This window comes from Vulpes vulpes, chromosome 2 (genome assembly GCF_048418805.1).
Source record: "Vulpes vulpes isolate BD-2025 chromosome 2, VulVul3, whole genome shotgun sequence".
NCBI classification, from domain to species: Eukaryota; Metazoa; Chordata; class Mammalia; order Carnivora; family Canidae; genus Vulpes; species Vulpes vulpes.
Window position 1 is genome coordinate 93,641,474 of NC_132781.1, and position 7,797 is coordinate 93,649,270.

General features: G+C 59.0%; 1 long non-coding RNA gene across 1 annotated transcript; it reads right to left on the reverse strand.

Moving 5' to 3' along the window:
* Nucleotides 1-364: 364 nt before the first annotated feature.
* On the reverse strand, nt 365-5,526 carry LOC140597906 (uncharacterized). The gene is made up of 3 exons (XR_011999918.1): nt 5,391-5,526; nt 3,493-3,603; nt 365-3,408 (listed from the first exon to the last, which is right to left on the reverse strand). It is a non-coding gene; the product is annotated as an uncharacterized lncRNA (long non-coding RNA).
* Between the last annotated feature and the right edge of the window lie 2,271 nt (nt 5,527-7,797).

The window sequence follows — 7,797 nt, forward strand, 5'->3', positions numbered from 1 at the left end:
GGTTTTTTTGTTTGTTTGTTTGTTTTTCCCTAAAGCCGAATAGAATTTGGAATGCATCTTAAAGTTTTGTTAAAACTCATGCTTGCCACAGTCTGATTTCTTTCAGATTTTGTCCATCTTCCAAATTCAAAATATAATTCTATTAATAACACTCATGGCCAAGTGTCTTTATACTTGGAAGCTAGAGAGTAGAGAAGTTGTCCTCTAGAATTTCTTTCTTATTGTAATTTTGGCTATCTCTGGTTTCCCGTTTCTCTCTCTTTTTAAAAATCTTGTCTATCTTCCCGTGGCCCCAATTTTTTTTATTCTTCTATTCTGCCCAGGCCAGAATGACTTAAGCAATGAAAAAAAAAAAAAAAAGGAGTAGGAATACTTGTTCTTTATTTACATGACAACCTTCTTTAACAGATTCTAAGCTTTAGACCTGGGAGCAAGAACACTGCCTTCTAAATATTTGTGGGCTGGATCTAGGTTCCTTGGTTGGAGGCATTCAAAATGGATGGAAATGCTTGGCATAACTCTCAAGGTTATAGTTTTATAAGGGCCACTTGTTATTTTCCTTTGTTACATAATCCTATCTCATTTCTGCCCCTCTTGCAATAGGCTTTCCAGACTAGTGGACTATCAAGATGAGAAAATCTGACTCTCGAACTGAACACATTGCTTTGAGCCCTACAGATCACTGTGGGCTTCTTGTATTTCCAACTCCAGCACAGAGAAAGTGGTACTTTTATTTCAGCAAAGGCTCAGTTAATAACATACTTTTGATTTTGGAACACCCATGACGGAAACCGGGTTAGGAAATCCCATGTCACCGTACTTCTTGCTCATATTTGGAAACCTCAGGGAACACCAGCAATGTCTGGCGACAAACCAGGCTTCTCCCTCTTCTCTGTGTCACTGATCTCATTTCTTCGTACTCCGTCAGACTCCAGCCAGGAGAACTTCCCACACACATCTTGTACTGTTTCGCCCATCTCCATGCACACACCAGTCAATGAAAGCATTTACGGGGCGCCTACTATGTGTTGAGGGACGACTGTGTTTCACTCTCCATTCTGCCAATTCCTTGATTAAAAGAGTGGTTCTGAATAACTTTCCAGAAAATGTTCTCTGCTTAACACCACCCTCTCTAACGACTCCATAAATGTGTCCTCTGGTGAGCACAGCTGCAGCACTGCCTAAGATACTGTTGTGCCAGTTTTTGACCATGACCCAAAGGGAGGAATAAATGTGATGATACAACAGCCCTGTACACATACACACATGCACATACCCCTTGCAAATACAGTTAACGAAAACAAAAGTTTCATGAAAACAATATTTACTATGTAGGATGCAGTTGACTGTTTTAACTCTAATTTGATTTCACAAAACAAAAATACTCCTCTTTAACCACAAAAACTGATCTTCTGACTGGCAGTTTGAAAAACTCTAGAGAACTCTGGGTATTTAGGAAGCATAGAAGTTAGAGATTCTAAAGGATGAATCTATAATTCAAACAGGGGGTGACTTAAGAGTGTTCAGCACGTGGGACACCTGAGTGGCTCAGTGGTTGAGCATCTCCCTTTGGCTTGGGGCATGATCCTGGGGATCCAGTCCTTCACTGGGCTCCCTACAGGGAACCTGCATTTCCCTCTGCCTATGTCTCTTCCTCTTTCTGTGTGTCTCTCATAAATAAATGCATAACTCTTTTTTTTTTTAAAAAAGTGTTCAGCAAGTGTTGTCAGAAAACTGAAGATTGCTCCAAGTAAGGTACTTGTAGGTAAATGCTGGGTTTGACCAGATCCTCTGAATTCCTAAGAATTAATTCATTCCTTAAAGCAAACTTTTTTCCCTAAGCATCAACTCCAACCTAGACTTCACACACATGAAGAATGGATGACGTTTTCGTCCTTCAGGAGCTCATGGCTTCATGGAGGACACAGAAAAGTGACCTAGTAATCTTGCCCCAGTGTTCTAACAGCTATGCCTGAGACCCACACGGAGTGCTTTGAGAGAAGCAAGGGGGTCCCTAATTCAGAAAGGGGTGGATGACTCCTTCTCTCTAGACCAAGAAAGTTATGAGTATTTGTGTTCAGAAAGTATGGAGGCTCTTGAGTGGTCCCTGACTATAGGGAAGAATATGGATGGGGAAATGATCAAAAGTGAGCCTCTGGAGGGAGGTGAGCAAAGAAGCTTGAATTTTCTCCTGAGACATGAAGGGAATCCATCGAGAGGTTTTAGAAGGACAGAGGATAACCAGGTTTGTTTTCAAAAGATGCTTGGAGAAGCAGTGTAGAGGATGCTGGCCAAGAAGCCACACTGGAACAGAGGGTCTAGTTAGGAGTCCGGTATCAAACACCAGAGGATAAATAGTTCAAAGGGCCTTGGCTGAGGTAATGGTGGTGGGAATGAAGAGGGGAGGCCTCTGAGGAACATTAAGGACACAGTAGCAGGTAGATTAAAGTAGGTCACATCCTAGATGGCTCCCAGATTCCTGGCTGGCATAACTAGAGTGGTGTTTGGGCCATCCACTCAGATGGAGAATGCAGCAGGTGGAGACATGGTTGAGGGGAAGGGTTCAATGATGGGTATGGTGAATTTGAAACTATGGTGATCTAATAGCCATTTGGATCCAGGGCTTGGGGAAAAGTCTGATCTGGCTTGTTAGACAAAGAAAGCTACAAGGCAAAGTATATGAACTAGGACAGAATCGGAAGACTGGGGATGAGGCCCCTAATTTAGGACAATTACTATTTTGCTGGAGATCAGGCATTCTCATGACTCGGGTAAGTGTGGAGCTTTCACGGATAGCAGGAGGAATGAAGAGTCTTTAGTGTATTTATTTGATACAGTCCTTCCTTCTGGAGACTTCTGGAGATGACACAGGTGCCAGGTAGAGGTGATAGCTAGGTAGTCATTCACAAAAAGCTCATTCTGAAATGTTTGCTGGGTAGGAGGTCCCAGATTCCTGACAGATTCCCAGTATTCATTTCACACACTGGATGTTGTCTTTTAGAGGAACATATACACTCAATTGAGAGGGTGTTTTCTTTACTAGGTTTTAAGCTCTTCCAGCTGTGAAGCAGAGCACTTGGCCATAGTGTGTGGGTCTACAGAAGGCATAGGGGTGGGAAGGTAGAGTTCAGGGTCTGTTCTAGGTTCTTAGAGGCAGTGAAGCGCAGTTACGGGCTGAGCTGTATTCATCTGTTGAAGTCCTGACTTACAGCATGTCAGAAGGCGACTGTGCTCAAAGATAGGATCTTAAAGGAAGAAATCAAATTAAAACGAGGTCTTATAGGTGGGCCCTAAAATCCAACATAGGCAGTGTCTTTATAAGGGATGATGGCCATCTACAAGCCAGAGAGGGGCCGCAGAAGAAATAATCATGCCGACACCTTGATTTTAGGCTTCTAGACTCCAGAACTGTGAGAAAATAAATTTCTGTTGTTAAGGCCACCAGGACTGTGGTACTCTGTTAAGGCAGCCCTAGCAAACTAATATTCTCACCTGTTGCTTTTCTGATGGGGGCCGGTATACACAAAAGCTTGGTGCATAGTCAAGAGGAAAATCGAGAAAAGCAGCCGGGGTTGGAAAGCCATGAAGCGTGAACACTCGCTACTGCAACAGATAAATAGCACAAGTGGGTTTAACAAGCATAAGTGTACCTACTGCCTTGCAGATGACCAGGCACTTCACAAGCCTGAACCGATCTGACGTTCGCAACGGCCTCAGCATCACCCGGGAACTTGTAAGAAACGCAAATTCTGGGGCCCTTACTAGATTTAAAGAATCAGAAAAGGGGAGGAGGAGGGGGGAGGGGGGAGGGGAGGCAAGAGCCACCCGGGCCTTAACAAACCTCGGAGGACTGTGGTTGGCTCACGTGTAAGGCTGAGAACGGACACAGGGCACGGTCCCTGGTCCGGAGGCGTCCCCGGCCGGGGCTGGGCAGTGTGTGTGTGACGAGACTTTTCCACGGTCTCCTAGACAACCTGTCCGGAGCGCCGGGGACCGCGACGTTCGCTCGCGTCGGTGGGCTTCATCCCGCCAGCGGTGCAAACTCGGAGCGGCCACTCCGGGCCTCCCGGGTAAGCGGCGCCCCTGCGGGCCCCGGGCGGCGCGGCCCGAGCGCGGCTGGAGCCCCGGGAGCCGCGGGAGCCCCGGAGCCGCCGGGCGCGTGCGCGCGCGCGTCCCCGGGCCGGGCCAGGGCGGGTGCGCGCCCAGGGGGTGGGTCGCGCCGCCCCGCGGGCCTGGCGAGCGGTCCGAGCCACTCAGAGCGCCCGGCGGCCGACAGCCGGGGGCCCTGCAAGAACTGCCCCGCGCCCGCGCTCGGGGACGGAGGCTCCCGGTCGGCCCGACCTGCCTGGCGACTCGCTCCCTCCGGCTGCTGCAGGGACCGTGCCGGCCCTCGCCGAGAGCGGCGGGCGTGGGGACTGCGTCGCGGTCCCCGGGACCCCGCCGGTGCGCGCCTCCCCGCCCGCCCCGCGCCCTTGCGGAGCGGCCGCCCCTTCGTCGCCGCGGGGCCGTGTGCTGGGGGCCCGCCCCGCGGGTGGGGGCCGCGGCCGGCGCGCCGAGCGGGTGAGTGGGGTACGGGTGTGCAGGCGCCCGGTGGGAGGCGCGCCCCGCACGGGCCCCCGTGTGCCCCCCCCGTCTGCCCCTCCGTGTGCCCCCCCGTCTGCCCCCCCGTGTGCCCCTCCGTGTGCCCCCCCGTGTGTCCCCCCGTGTGCCCCCCCGTGTGCCCCTCCGTGTGCCCCCCCGTCTGCCCCTCCGTGTGCCCCCCCGTCTGCCCCTCCGTGTGCCCCCCCGTCTGCCCCCCCGTGTGCCCCTCCGTGTGCCCCTCCGTGTGCCCCCCCGTGTGCCCCTCCGTCTGCCCCCCCGTCTGCCCCTCCGTGTGCCCCCCCGTCTGCCCCCCCGTGTGCCCCTCCGTGTGCCCCTCCGTGTGCCCCCCCGTGTGCCCCCCCGTGTGCCCCTCCGTCTGCCCCCCCGTCTGCCCCTCCGTGTGCCCCCCCGTCTGCCCCCCCGTCTGCCCCTCCGTGTGCCCCCCCGTCTGCCCCCCCGTGTGCCCCTCCGTGTGCCCCTCCGTGTGCCCCCCCGTGTGCCCCCCCGTGTGCCCCTCCGTCTGCCCCCCCGTCTGCCCCTCCGTGTGCCCCCCCGTGTGCCCCCCCGTGTGCCCCTCCGTGTGCCCCCCCGTGTGCCCCCCCGTCTGCCCCTCCGTGTGCCCGCCCGTGTGCCCCTCCGTGTGCCCCCCCGTGTGCCCCTCCGTGTGCCCCTCCGTGTGCCCCCCCGTCTGCCCCTCCGTGTGCCCCCCCGTCTGCCCCCCCGTCTGCCCCTCCGTGTGCCCCTCCGTGTGCCCCTCCGTGTGCCCCGTGCAGAGTTTCGCTCAGCACCGAGGGCGGGGGTCGGCCCACCTGCCGCTAGTGCGTTCGCTCCGGCGGCAGCTCGAGTCGCTCGCACAGCCGCTCCTCCCGGCCGCCGGTGCGTGGCTCGGCGGCCCCGGCCTCCCGCCCTAAGCCGAAGCGGGGGCTCCCGTGGCCCGGGGCTGCGGATGCGCCGGGAGCCCCCCCGGGCCGCTTCCTAGGCCGGGACGCGGGGGGAGGGTGGGGGCAGATGCGGCAGCCGCCGCCCTCCCCTCCGCCTCTTTAATCCGCTCGGGAGGAGGCTGCGGGGATGGAAGACACAAACTTTGTTCGCACTTGGTGAAACCGCCTTTCCGGTGTTCCGAACGCGGGTGCGGACGCGCTTCTGGCGGGTTCCGTGGGGACGGCCGGGGGCGGGGCTGGCCGGCAGGCGGGGGGCTCGGGCGCCCAGGGGCCGGGGCGCGGGGCCGCCTCCGCCCTGTCCCGGGGTCTGCCCGGCGCGGACCCGGCGGCCAGGATGGCCCTGCGCGCTGGGCACTGGCGGCGACGGGTGGTGGGCGCCGGCCCCGCGCGCGGGGGGCCCCAGGGTCGGGCGCTCGCCCCGGCCCCGCGCCCCCGCCCCGGCCCCGCGCCCCCGCCCCGCGCCCCCGCCCCGCGCCCCCGCCCCGCGCCCCGGCCCTGCGGTGATCCCGCGGGTGGCCCGGCAGAGGGCGCGCGCTTCCGACCGCCGCGCGGGCCGGCGCAGGGGAGGGGAGGGGAGGGGAGGAGGGAGGGGACTTGTTGGAGCCTCCAGGTGAGGAGCGCCGTGAGTCATCCCGCGAGGAGGGCCCAGTGCTCTCTCGCTCCGCCGCGGCGGGGAGTGGCCGTGGCGCTGCCGAGGAGCCGGGGCCGCCCGCCGCCGTCCGGAGGCGACCGCGCTTCGGCCCGTCCGCGGCGCGGGGGAGGCGCAGGAAGGTGAGGGACGTCCCCGGGCGGGCGGACCCCGGGCCGCCCGCCCCCCCCGCCCCGCCCGTCCCCCCGTCCCCCCCCGTCCCCGTCCCCGTCCCCTGCGGCGGGGTGCTCGCCGGGGCCCGCGGGGTCCCGAGCCCTAACAAAGGCGCGGCCACGGCTCCCCCCACTTCCGTCCCCGGCGCGCGCCGCCCCGAGGTGCCGGCCCGGGCAGGGCTTCCCTCCGCGGAGTTTGGGGAAGTTAGGTCCGCGGCGCCTTGGGGCGGGAGGAGGGGCGCGAAGGGGGCGGCGCGGGCGGCGCGGGCGAGCGGCGAGGGTGGCCGCGGTCCCGGGCCCCGGGTTTGAAGTCCCCGCGCCGAGCGGCGCCGCGGCCGGCCTGGCGGTGCACGCCCCTCCCTGGAGGGCGGGCGGCGCGCAGGCTCCCGGAAGGGAGCGGTCGAGGCCCCGGGCCGCGGCCCCCGGAGCGCGGCTGCAGCGGCGGCGCTTGCAGGACTGCGAGTTCGCGGCCGGGAGGCTCCGGGCGGGCCGCAGTGTGGGTCGGGTGCGGGGTCAAGCGCTTCCGGCGAAGGCGTGACAGCCCTGGGGAAGTCTGACCGTGCACCGCACCGGGAAGCTCCTCGTGCAGCGGAGAGAAGGACGGCCGGAAAGTGTGTTTTGCGGGAGCCTGTGCAAACCCAGCCCGTGCGCAGGTCCTGCCGCTGAAGTGGCCTGGGCAGCACCGCCGCCGCGCACCAGGCCCCCGGGCTCTGGACGCGGGAGGAGGAGCTGCTCTGCGGGAACCCAGGGCGCTCCGCTCGCTGGCGTGTGCGTGTGAAACCGTACCCCCGGCCATCAGTGGGTAGAATTCACAGGCCTCTGGTCTGCCTCCTCTCCCTTCTGTAGCCAGGGAAGCGCAGGAACTGGTTTTTATAAAGTGCCTGCTGGATGACAGAGTCTTCACACACACTTTGAAAGGATCTTCACCCTTCTCCTCCCCTGAGGCGGTTATTTTTACTTTGCAGATGAGTAAACTGAGGTTTAAAGAGGTTTATGGGACAGAAGTCTGGCTTGCTCCCAGAGTGCTGTTTGCTCTTCCCCGTGTCTTTGGCTAAGGCTGGTACCGAAGAGTCGTTTAGCGATTGCTGATTGATGCCACAAGCCCGGGTTGGTTCAGGTTTTCTTATGTTAGACATTTGGGTTAGGTGGACTTTCTACATAGGACTGGTTTTTTAAGGACCAGCACCAAAACTAAACCAAGTCTTAGAGTTGTAGGTGTATGACAACTAAGGCTTCTCCCAAAACTCCAGAGAATTTTCTGACAATGCCAAAGAGAGTCAGAAATAGCTGTCCTTTGCTTCATGTGCTGTCTCATTAGGCAGGTGGGCCTGAGGTAGGAGCTCCACATGGCATGAATCTCTGTTTGCCTTCCCGATTGGGAGGAGCTGCAGTTCCCACCCTTTTTAAGCGGTGTGATATACTTGGCCGCCGTGCTGGATATCTGTGTAAAATAAACGCTGCCTTGGAAATATGG